This window comes from Dipodomys ordii, unplaced genomic scaffold (assembly GCF_000151885.1).
Source record: "Dipodomys ordii isolate 6190 unplaced genomic scaffold, Dord_2.0 Scaffold81, whole genome shotgun sequence".
Classification (NCBI taxonomy): Eukaryota; Metazoa; Chordata; class Mammalia; order Rodentia; family Heteromyidae; genus Dipodomys; species Dipodomys ordii.
Genome location: NW_012267297.1, coordinates 4,719,752 through 4,731,534, shown reverse-complemented (window position 1 = coordinate 4,731,534; position 11,783 = coordinate 4,719,752). Strand labels below are relative to the sequence as shown.

The following is an 11,783-nucleotide window of genomic DNA, read 5'->3' as shown; positions in this document are numbered from 1 at the left end:
CCTTCCTTCCTTCCTTCCTTCCTTCCTTCCTTCCTTCCTTCCTTCCTTCCGTCCTTCCTTTTCTATCTTTCATTTATTTATTTATTCACTTATTTTACTTAGGCTTGAACTCCAGGCCTGGGCGCTGTCCCTGAGCTTTTGTGCTCAAGGCTGGCGCACTACCACTGTGAGCCACAGTTCCACTTCTGGATTTTTGCTGGTTCACTGGAGAGAAGAGTCTCACAGACTTTCCTGCCCAGTCTGGGTTTGCACCATGATCCTGAGATCTCAGTTTCCTGAGTAGCTAGGATCACAGGTGCAAGCCACCAGCACACAGCTCTTACTATTAATATTTAGCAACCCTATTACTACCGTCATTAATAAATGCTTTAATATCTTGAAATCATAGGATTTGCTTCCCACAAGTTTAAATACCAGAAAATAACCAATGAATGCAGTAAATACTGTACATTCATAAATAAATAGTAAATATCATAACAAAATGTCAATACATGTACTGAAAACATTTTAGAATTCTGTTCTCATAATAAGCTTATAAAACTCTCACATCTAGTTGAAAAAATAATGCTTCAGTAAGTTAAGTTTCCCCAAGCATAGAGTTTTCTTCTTTCATAGATCCAGTGATTAAATTCTATCTTCATGGTGATAAAACCACCGAGTATAAATAACATGGGTCTGTTTTGATTTTGCTCTGTGTGTTACTTTTTTTTGGTCAGTTTGGGGGCTTGAACTCAGGGCCTGGGCGCTGTCCCTGAGCTGCTTTTGCTCAAGGCTGGTGCTCTACCACTTGAGCCACAGCACCACTTCTGGTTTTCTGGTGGCTTATTGGAGAGAAGAGTCTCATGGACTTTCCTGCCCTGCTTGGCTTTGAACCACGATCCTCAGATCTCAGTCTCTTGAGTAGCTGGGATGACAGGTGTGAGCCACTGGCACCCAGCTTCTTTGTATTATTTTTTTAACCTGAAAATTGTCTGCTGCCTTTGAAGTATTCATTCCTACGCTTAATCTCATAGAACAACATGGCCCTGTACTTTGCAAAATGCAAGTAGATGGTATTTAATAAATTGAAGTGTCCCTTATAATATGTTCCCTGAAGTACTGTAGCAATAATAATGTTTCATTATGAGCGCATTTTAAGTTAACTACCGTGAACCATAAAAGGGCTGTGACTGTCTCTTTCAGTGAAAGAAAATCCAGGACGACAATGGAGACTTGTACGAACATGCGTGTGAGTTTGTACACGCATGCACACACAGGCTCCCGAAACTCAATTAACAATGTAACCGTGGTTTAACTGATTTAATAGATGTTTGATTACTTTGCACTTCGCTTGTCACAATATTCCAAAATGCCTTGAATAAAAGCTTCTGTCTTTATGGTTCATTGGTCATCCGTTGGGCAGCAAATAGCATGATCCCCTGTGATTCTACCATTTTGTCTGGTCTAAACAAAAATGCTAGCCAGCTGCTGTCGTTCACACCTGTAATCCTAGCTACTCAGGAGGCTGAGATGTGAACGTTGTCATTCTCAAAGCCAGCCTGAGCAGGAAAATTCACGAGGCTCTTATTTCCAACGAACCAGCAAAATGCCATAAGGAGAAGTATGGTTCAAATGGTAGAGCACTAGCCTTGAGCACAAAAGCTCAGGGACAGCCCTGACTTTAAGCCCCAGGACCCTCACACACACACACACACACACACACACACACCTCGTAAAATTTCTACTTGTTGTAGAAATCTCCTTTGACTGTCTTTATGATGCTTAACGTGTTGTGTTGGTTTGTTTTCCACCAGACGATTTAGGAATGACTTTGATTTCTCAGTTGATGATAGGTTTCTTTTCTTTTCTTTTAGCACTGCACGAAGTATATTACCTTCCGGACACCAGAAGCGGGAGAGGTTGCCCTGGGAGGCAGAGCAGGTCAGGACATTTGAATGATTATTTGCCGATTGTTAATCTACCATCATTCTAAGCTCCTCAGATCTCTCGCTGCTCACCCAATGCTTCTGTGTGTTTACTGGGTAGACGCCATTTTGCTACTCACGCCTAGTACTAGAAGCCCAGTACTTGGGGATTCTAGGTTATTTCCAAGTTATGGAATTGGGTTTGGGGGGGGAGAGGTATTGAAAAATCACTTGTATATGCATTCATTCATTCATTCATTCATTCATGTGTGGTAGTGAATGCAAGCCGACACAACATTATGTCTGACTTTTCTTCTGCATCGTTCTATTATTATTGTTGTTGTTGTTGTTATGATTTTCTTTCTTTTTGGTGGTACTGGGGATTGCACTGGGGCCTTGTTCTTGCTAGAGGCATTCTACCACTTGAGCTCTGCCTCCAGCCTTGTTCCTTGGTTGCTTCAGAGATGGAGTCCAATGCATGTTTCTTCCCTGGGTTGGCCTCCAACGGCCATGCTCTAGAGTTTAGCCTCCTGGGTTGTTCGATGGTGGCCGGGAGCCACCAGTGCTTGACGAGGCAACATGGATGTGATTGGAGCTAGATGATGCCACCTGGGGGTTGGGCCCTCACCAAAGCCCCTCTTCCTCAGCATGGTTGATTTGCCTTTGAAGGGGGGGTGGAGTGGAACGTGACTCTTAAAGAAAACCCAGAAAGATCCACGATTCCTGTTTACCTTTAGCTACTTAAAGTGAAATGTTCCACTCGGGAAGGATTCGCATCCCCCTCTTGGACAAGTTAAACAGACTGACTTTCTAGAAATCGCCACCCACATAATTGCTATCAGATGACTCCTGGGAAGATTTGGAACAGAAATCCAACTTTGAAGAGCAGTGCTCTCCCTGTGTCTGGTACTACGAGAGTACCAGGAAAGGGAGGCTCACACACACTCACACACACACTCACACACACACACAGGTGCTTGGCACAGTTGCTTATTGCTTTTCTCTCAAGAAGGAGCAGGGAGGGATCTTAACCGCTGCTGGTTTGTGGCATCAGTCTATTTGGCAAGTGAGTCAGGTCTGGCGATGACTATCCCAGGGGGAAATAAAAGCCATGGCGGGGAAAAGACATCATCTTGAACTTCTGCCGGGTGGTTGACACAAAGTCCCATCCCTCTGAGAGAAAGTTTTTCTGTTGCCCTTTGGTGAGGGGGTGTGGATGTCAGTCAGGTGATCCTGCAGGCCCAGAGAGAGAAAGAGTAGATTCTGGAGGAAGAGCTCACCCAATCATTCCAACCAATATGTGGCTAGAAGAAGCATTTATCCTTGTTTTTGGAGGGGCTTTGGGGAGGGAGATGGAGGAGGAGGAGGAGAGAAAGAGGTGTCTTTGGTTTTGGAAGCACCGTGATTAGTTTTCCTGTGTAAGCCTGACCCATCATATTTGAAATGCTGTCACTAGGAATCATTAGGAAGCGAAGTGTTGATAACATAGTCGAATACACAACATAATTCTGGCTCTTTTGCTGTCTGGATGAACTCCCAACATTAGAAATCAGAGTCAAACTGCCATCACTTTGCCTGTGCTAATAGACGCCCTGACATTAATAGTCAGAAGACAATTTTAATAATAAAAAAAAATATCCGTAGTCCTGCTGAGTCGGGACTCCGAAGTGAAATAAGCAAGAAAAAAAAATAAAGAAGCTTTTGTTTTAAAAGTAATTATTTAGACTGTTCATCACAGGTAATTTGCTTTCTCCAAGAAGGCAAATGCTATCAGAATTTCAATAACGATTCAGCGGCACTTATCTAAAGAACGCGATATTATCATTTTTTTAAAGAGTTAAAGTAATGCTTTTATTTTTTTTTCCTCCCTGACATACAACAATAAAGGCCAAATTGGATGGAGGTATCATGTGAATGCATTTTACAGTTAATATGAACATTTCTTAGGGGCTATGTGTGAACAGGGTTATATTGGACAGATTGATGGGTATTTAACAGGATGTTGATAGAGTTTTGGGAGCAACAGACTTGAATTCTAAGGACAGATTAAAAGAGGGGGGGGGAAAGAACAGCTTTTGATTTTCCCTCTTAGATCAGAAAGGAAATCACATTTCATTCTCTTTCCAAGTCTTGTAGTACAACCCTTGTACATAAACTACACTCAGAGGATATAATGTCGGCCGGAAACCAAGTGCTGGTCTGCAGCTCCTGCCTGTCATCCTAGCTACTTGGGAGACTGAGATTTGAGGACCACAGTTCAAAGCCAGGCAAGTCTGTGAGACTCTTCTCTCCAATGAAAGTGGAAATGGCTCTGTGGCTCAACATGGTAGAGCACTAGCCTTGAGCAAAAGAGCTCAGGACAGTGCCTAGGCCCAGAGTTCAAGCCCCACGACCACCACCACCACCAACAAGAAGAAATAAAAGCAGAACCACAACCAGGCCAATGCCTTATGGTTTAAACTCGCATGCAGATAACTCTCTGCTAGAGGCCCCCATGGCGAGTCAACCACCAATAAAAGAAATGAATGTCACCGCCATTTGAGCAGCAACTCATCCCCCTGGCTCTAGGAAACACTGCCTAGCTTTCCATACAGATGGATGATAGGCATAAAAAGCAGAGAATTGTGGAGGACCCTGGAGCTTAAAGTAGGAGCAACCGTAGAATTATCTATGTGAAATGAAGTATTTAAAAAAACAAACATGGTGGAGGCCTGGGTTGTATCTTCTGGGCTGCTGCTGTAGGCCTCTCCTGAAATCGTTCACAGTTCTTTGCTTTTGTGTGTTATCCTGTGGTTTCTGAGAAACATCTGTCCTGAAGTCCAGTGGTCTTTCTTCGAAGAAGCACAGTTAGTGGAAGCCATCTCTATAGCATGGTCTGGAAGGTTACTGCATCCTCAAACACAGCTGACTTTCTCTCATTGCGTCTGGAAATATATCTAGTACCATGGCAGAGTAGATCAGTGTGTGTGTGTGTGTGTGTGTGTGTGTGTGTGTGTGTGTGTTTGACTTCCAAAATTCAGGATTTATGAAAGATCTCCTCTAAATATGTCTTAGAGAGAGAGAGAAAAAAGAATATATCCCTACACAATTTCGCATGTCTCCTAATCCCTAACGATAGAAGTCGCCGTCCATCAGCAGAGAACCGGAGAGCCCTTCCCTCCCTAGTCAGAGTTTGTAGACAGAGCACAGAGAGGTTAAATTCCACATCCTCTTCCAGATTTTAATAAGTGACAGAGCCAGGAAAACCATCCCCAGATTCCCTGATTCCCAGCCCAGATTCCTTCCCCCGATGGCAGGGTGCCCCGTGACACAAGAGCAGATTAGAACAAAATTAGAGATTTGTTGAAATGCACGCGCGTGCGGTATCACACGCTCCGTTTGGTGGCGTTGGGTGGCTTCAGCGAAGCCGGTCTGTCTTCCTGTTGGAGGTCGTTGTTTTTTATTGGGGTGGGGGAGGGGAGAGCATCCTAAATATAATACTCTCGTTCATAAGAAATAGGCTACACTAGGAAAGCTCTCCTGCTCCTCCTTTGTCTCTGACAATCTGCCTGCGTTTTGTTTTCGAAGTCACCTTCTTTGGGATCAATGCATGCACACATTTCAGCTATGACTACCGCCCCCCCTCCCAGCCCCCTGCCCTCCCCCCTACTCCCCCCTCCACATCTACCCCCACCAAGTGAGTAAGCTCTTCTGGCTAACAAAACCATGTTGGTTTTGCCAGTGTCCTCTTGACAGCAGGAATTCAATTGCCATCATTTGGCTTTAGCGGGAGTTAGAGTTTTGTCTCCAACAGAAACAGGAGCCAAGGTACTGTCTCCCTGCTTCTTCTGGTTTTTTTTTTTTTTCTTCTAATTTTAGTTGGAACCCATTGGCATTGATCTTACCTAGACAGACTAGTGTTATTTCTACCCAGCACAATCTGCTGGCTTGGGGCTGCATTCCAAGACACTCCTTTGAACCTCTTCCCTCCCTGACACATGGGGAAGGGTGAAAGTTGTCGTCCTTTTCCTGATGAACTGTCGCTCCTCGAGCCCCCCCCCCGCCCCCCCAGCAAGACAGGGAAATTCTGACAGTCACTGGTTCCATCGATGGTTCCAAGATCATTGGCCCGTCGTGGTGTTGATACACAGTGGCATCGTTTCATTATGGAATCTGAAGGGACAACTCCGATTTGTGGGGGTGCTAGGATCTAGATCTTGAGGTGTGAAATCCTTTCGAGGAGGAGAGGGCAGTGTGGGACAGTGTTGTCTACTTTTCTGGCCCTCAACTCTTGTATGTGCATGCATGGCTAGAGGAGGCTGGGCTTGAACTCACGTCTTTGAACCGTGAACCTCGGATCTCAGCCTCCTGAGTAGCTAGGATTATAGGAGTGAGCTACTGGTGTGTGGGGGGGGATGTCAGGAAGCCCTCAGTTATGTTGTTCTGGGGCATTATAGCCTAGCCCTGGTGTGGTCCCTAGTCTCTAGAGACCGGGCTGGAAACTCTCCTAACCTTAAACCGGGCAACCAGGCTTGGGCTATGGCTACGTCCCCCTAGCAGGAAGAACTGTTGGGATTCTCAGCATTCTGTCTGATAAAGCCAGGTCAACGCAGCCTCTCTTAGCAGCTCTCTCTGTAATCTCCGTCCACACCCCATGTACCACAGGATTGTCTAAAAGGCTGTCTTTCCCCACCCCCAGTTAAAGGATAAAGCCCTCCGTCTTTCCCCACCCCCAGTTAAAGGATAAAGCCCTCCTCCCAGCATGGAACATTTCTATTTCCTGGGATTCTACTTCCCTCCATCAAAAGTACTACCACCCCCAAAAATCCAACATTTTCCATGATTATTTATAAACAGTGTTTGGGTTTTTTTTCCCCTATGGAAACCACAGTTTCTGATTACCTCAGTGAGAAGGACTATAGAGAGATGAATACTTCCATGAATCAGACGAGGAGATGAGATCAGAGGTCACCGTACTGGGGTCTCAATGAGAAATAGAAAAGACACAGACATGTTCATGCGGCTGGCAGAAAATCCAACATGGAGTGGATTCATTTTCCGCATACCCACAGACAGAAGATCTAAGGATGACCACACACGCACACACACACACTCACACACACACACACACACACACACACACACACACAGTTTTCCTGTAGATCCAGATCAATGAGTAGAGAGCTCACTTGAGTTTTATGAGAAAGAAGTCTGGGATTACAGGCGTGAGCTACAGCGCCCAGTAGGCTACACCTCTTACAGATGCCACCAGCTCCTAAGAGCCCAGTGGCTAGAGACCAGGCCTGATGTATCACAGATATTTTGGGGCAGGGGGTGACGGGGTGAGGGGGGGGACACTGAAAACTCAAATTGCAGATGCCACATGCCGTAGATCTGTCCAGAAACGCTTCACGATGATCTAAGCAGGAAAGAGAAGGGATACATTCGCACGTGGACCCTAACCTGAGTTTTGTTTGTTGATGGTCTATCTTCTACATCAAAGAACTAAAAGTCCCTGTCCTTACTGAGTCCTGTCTCCCTCCTCACCAGAGGATGGTTGTTCACATTTAAACCAAAGCAAAAGGAGAAGCTCGTAGACTATGAAATGGGTGGATGAACCGATCAATGCTTAAAAAAAAATAACTAAAGAAACTTTGGGTCTTCTTTCCCCCCCCAATTTACTTCATTGTTGTTTTAGACATCCAGATTACCTTCACATATGGCGGATATTAAGTATATTTCCTTGGGCATAGTGTAACCTGTTCCCCGATCTCCCCCCCTCCTCCTCTCACAATCTACAGAGTTCACCTCCATAACGCCCAGTGCATCATTTCACCCACTTTTCCTTCCCCCACCCCACCCCACCACAGATGTGCTCATGAGTATAGGCTCCATCAACTGCAGACTACAGAGTCATCAGAAGGGAAATGAAAACCCAGCTTAAGAGAGAAGACCTTTGTTTCCATGTCTTCGGAGTTCGTTTCATTATGTTTATTATTTTATATGCATGGGCAAAAGCACTTTGGTAGCACACCTTTGTGATTCTCTCCTAACTCTGTCCCCCTTGGGCCCCACGGTATGTGAGCATCTAGAATTTTCCGTCTTTGGCCACGTCCCATGGCATGGAAACGAAACTTCTCCAAAGCTCCCACTTTCTCCGTGAAGAAAATGCCGTCCTGTGCCTGGAGTGTCTTCCAGGGAATTCATGACACTGGAGTGGGGATTCACTAACTCAAGGCTAACTCGGCTCCTTCTCCAACAGCGTTGATCCAGACACCTCGCTGTGAATATGAGTTTCAGTGTAATACCGTCTGGGTCGAAATGGATTCTGCTGCTTTGTTGTAAGGATGATGCCCTTCGCAACCAAATCCAAACCAAATAAAGTTTTATTTCCTGGCCTCCTGCAATTGGGAGTTTGAGAGCCATTATGAGCTCTTTAAGGTTTTCTCCCCAGGTAGTGTGTGGAAATATTCCGTGATAAAACCTTTACACAAGTTGTTTTCTAACCAGTTGAAGAGATTGGCCATTTTCTTTTTTTTTTAAATTAAGAAGAGTTAACTGACATCGAAAATTAACCAAGTTTTGTATATTCTTGTGGAGATTTGATTTAATTTCAGAAGAGAAGATTTGGGTAGTGAGTATAGGCCAGACAGAGATATTATATATATATATATATATATATATATATATACACACACACATATGTATATATAATGTATAACATATATAATATATATGTTATATATAATATATAGTATATAGTACATATACTATATATTATATTATGTATTATTTACATATTATACATTATTATATATGTTATACATTATATTTTACATAATGTAGATATGTAATATATAATGTATAACATTATATAAAACATACATAATGTATATACTATCTATCATTTTATATGGTGTGTAATGCATATTATAGTATATATATTTGTAATGTGTTTTATATATATATATAGATATAGATAGATAGATAGATAGATAGATAGATAGATAGATAGATAGATAGATAGATATACTGAGACAGGGCTTGATTTAGGGCCTGGGCACACTTTCAGCCTTTTTGCTTAAGCTGGTACTCTACCACTTGAACCACCTCTCCACTTTGACTTTGTGTTTTTTTCCTTTTCTTTCTTTTTTGGGGGGAGGGGGTGATACATTGGAATTCAGAGTCTTCTGCTTGGGCTGGATTTGAACTGTGATCCTCAGATCTCAGCCTTCTGAGTTGCTAGGATGACAGGCGTGAGCCACCAGCGCCCAGCTTGAGGAATTATTTTGTTTCTAACTAGGCAGATGTAATGAGTTTGTTTCTTTCCATGTTCAGTACCGAAATTTCCTAAAGACTTTCATAGACACCAAACTATCTACATGATACAGATAATACTAAAATCTGTTTGCTCTTATTATGTGACTATCTTACATGATGAAATTGTCTGGCTCTAAATTAGCTGAATAATTGCCTTAGCTTCTCTATTATTTGTTTACTGAAATCATGACCTTACAATACTCCTAAGGCATTTTCAGCAACAGAAAGTGAGCTAAATTTCGCTGTAAATGGCATTTTACAAGCAATGAATGGATTTTTACAACGGTGACTTTACTTCCTTTAGATGACTTCATAGAGAGTTTTTTTTAAATCCTATATCATTATTTTTCCTTACACTTTATGATCTGATCGTTTGAATTCTTTTGGTAGGTTTGCTTTTTTTTATTTGTAAAAGTAATTGTTTTTAGGTTACAATTCGTGTTTTGTGTCTTAGAGAAAAGGATCACTTAATTTTTTTTTTTTTTGTAATCCTTCATAACACAGTGTCAGAATGTTCTGTGCCCATTTCTAATGCGCAGGCCTTTGGTTTAACTGAATCTCGACACCCAAATTTCCCATCTCTGCTCTTTCTTTGTGGACCAGGAACTCGTATAGATGACCAAAGGGATTTCTAAAAGGTAATCGTATTGATTAATTCAATTTCTGGGTCGAGCTGAAGGTTGTAAGTTGGATATCACTCATAGAAATTGAATACAAAGGGAAAAATCTTTTTAAGTTCTTTTTTTCTTCTGTTGTTTCAGTGTATTGAATGATTTATGCTGAACTCCTAAAAGCTTTCTAACCTAACAGAGCTTCAATAAACTTCTAATGGAGTTCTGAATGGCAGTTCTATTTTCCTGGTTCATCCACTCAGTGGGAAATCTTCCGCCGATAGGGTGAAGCTTTGTTTTATTTTTTTTTTTTTTGTGAGAAATCTCACAGACCAAGGTTGGAATCTTTGTGTGGAGAGAGCTAGTGTAACGTAATATTCCTATCTTGACACAAAAACCACTCACATATTCTGACCTATTTTATTTATGTTGTTTCTGGGGCTTGAACTCAGGGTCTGTTTGATTTTGTTTCTCTCCCTTCAAACCTGGTCCTCTACCGCTTGAACCACACCTCCACTTCGGGCTTTTTGCTGGTTAATTGGAGAGTCTCAGGGCTTTCCTTTTCGATTCAGTCTGGCGTGGAAGTGCAATCCTCCAATCTCAGCCTCCGCAGTAGCTAGGGAACCCCTAATTCCAGGCAAAGTGTATATTTCTTATGTCAATACATTTAACCAAACCCAGGTTTTCTGTTTATTTTTCTGTGTGCCCATCCTGGAAAGTGATCTCTAAACCTCACTCTCTTGTTTAGCTTTGTCAGTCACACTTGGTGCTTCACTACTTGAGCTAAAAGAGCTACTTCCAGCTTTGGGCTACTAAGTGGGAACTAAGCATCTTGGAGATTTTTCTACCCAGGCTTGGCTTCAATCTGTGACCCTCTGATTTCTGCTAGGATTTCAGGCGTGGTTCCATACCATGTTTTTATCCTCAGTAGATATCTGCAAGTAGCATGGCTCTTCATTTCTTCTCTGTTCCCTGGTTGAGGATTTCATCAGATAATAGTGTTTCTAAATACAGAAGACAATTTATCCACAGCCCCTTACCCCCAACAGAGTATAATACAGTGGCTTTTACACAATTGATGCTAAATTAATGGTTGTAGCGAACGGTGACCAAAGAATATACATTTAAGCAGAGGGGGAAAAAAATGTGCCATTTGATTTTGATACAGGTTCAATGACAAAGATGTCATTTAAAGAAAGTTCCTTGTGTTGTGAAATAGAACGGTTTTATTCTCATCCAGTTCGATGGATACGAAGCCCTGCCACTTTTATATAGTTTTATTTATAATTGTGAACATACAAAGCCACAGGAGTCCATCAATCAGCTGGGAGATGAGGGCCGCACAGAATTATTTCTGTAGGTGGCCAATTTTTTTCAATCAAGGACAGCTGAAAGGTCATGATTAAAACAGTTATTTCTCTGAAATGGTAAGTAACGGTTAGTGATTGTTTTGCACAAAGATGTCAAAACTCTTTTTTCCCCCCTCTCTCTTTTTCTCTTCCCCTCGGAATAAAAGAAAATTATAAGTTCTGGCAAATGTTGGCGGTATTCCAAATTTCACTTGTACTCTGGTAATGTATTTTAATTGCTGTACTTGAGTCAGTTTCTTAAAAAATATAAATATAAATATGCGTGTGCGTGTACGGCAAAAAATAAATTGGTGTGATAGTAAGGCTATATGAATTGAACAAGAACCAGCTAACGATTCCCAAGGACCTGTATATTTATGACTCAAGAATAGGCAAAAATCAAATTTCATCAATTTTGTACAAGGCATATTAGAGAGAAGCTATAATAGGGGACAGAAAACAGGATAAGATGGTATGTGCAGAGAAGATGCCAGTAGAAAATTGCTGGTATGTGTGTGTGTGTGTGTGTGTGCATGCACACGCATGCATGTGTGTGTGTGCTTTTGTGTTTGAATAAAGACATAGGATTGTAACTGCTTGACATTGCCCAGGGATCCTGT

General features: G+C 42.3%; 1 protein-coding gene across 1 annotated transcript in view; it reads left to right on the top strand.

Annotated features, from left to right (window-relative positions):
* Positions 1-11,783, top strand: part of Sox5 (SRY (sex determining region Y)-box 5) — a 710,484-nt gene that overhangs the window by 46,401 nt on the left and 652,300 nt on the right. The window contains exon 2 of the mRNA XM_013025067.1: positions 1,854-1,920. The gene's annotated coding sequence lies outside the window, so the exon portion shown is untranslated. The remainder of the gene's footprint in view (positions 1-1,853; positions 1,921-11,783) is intronic.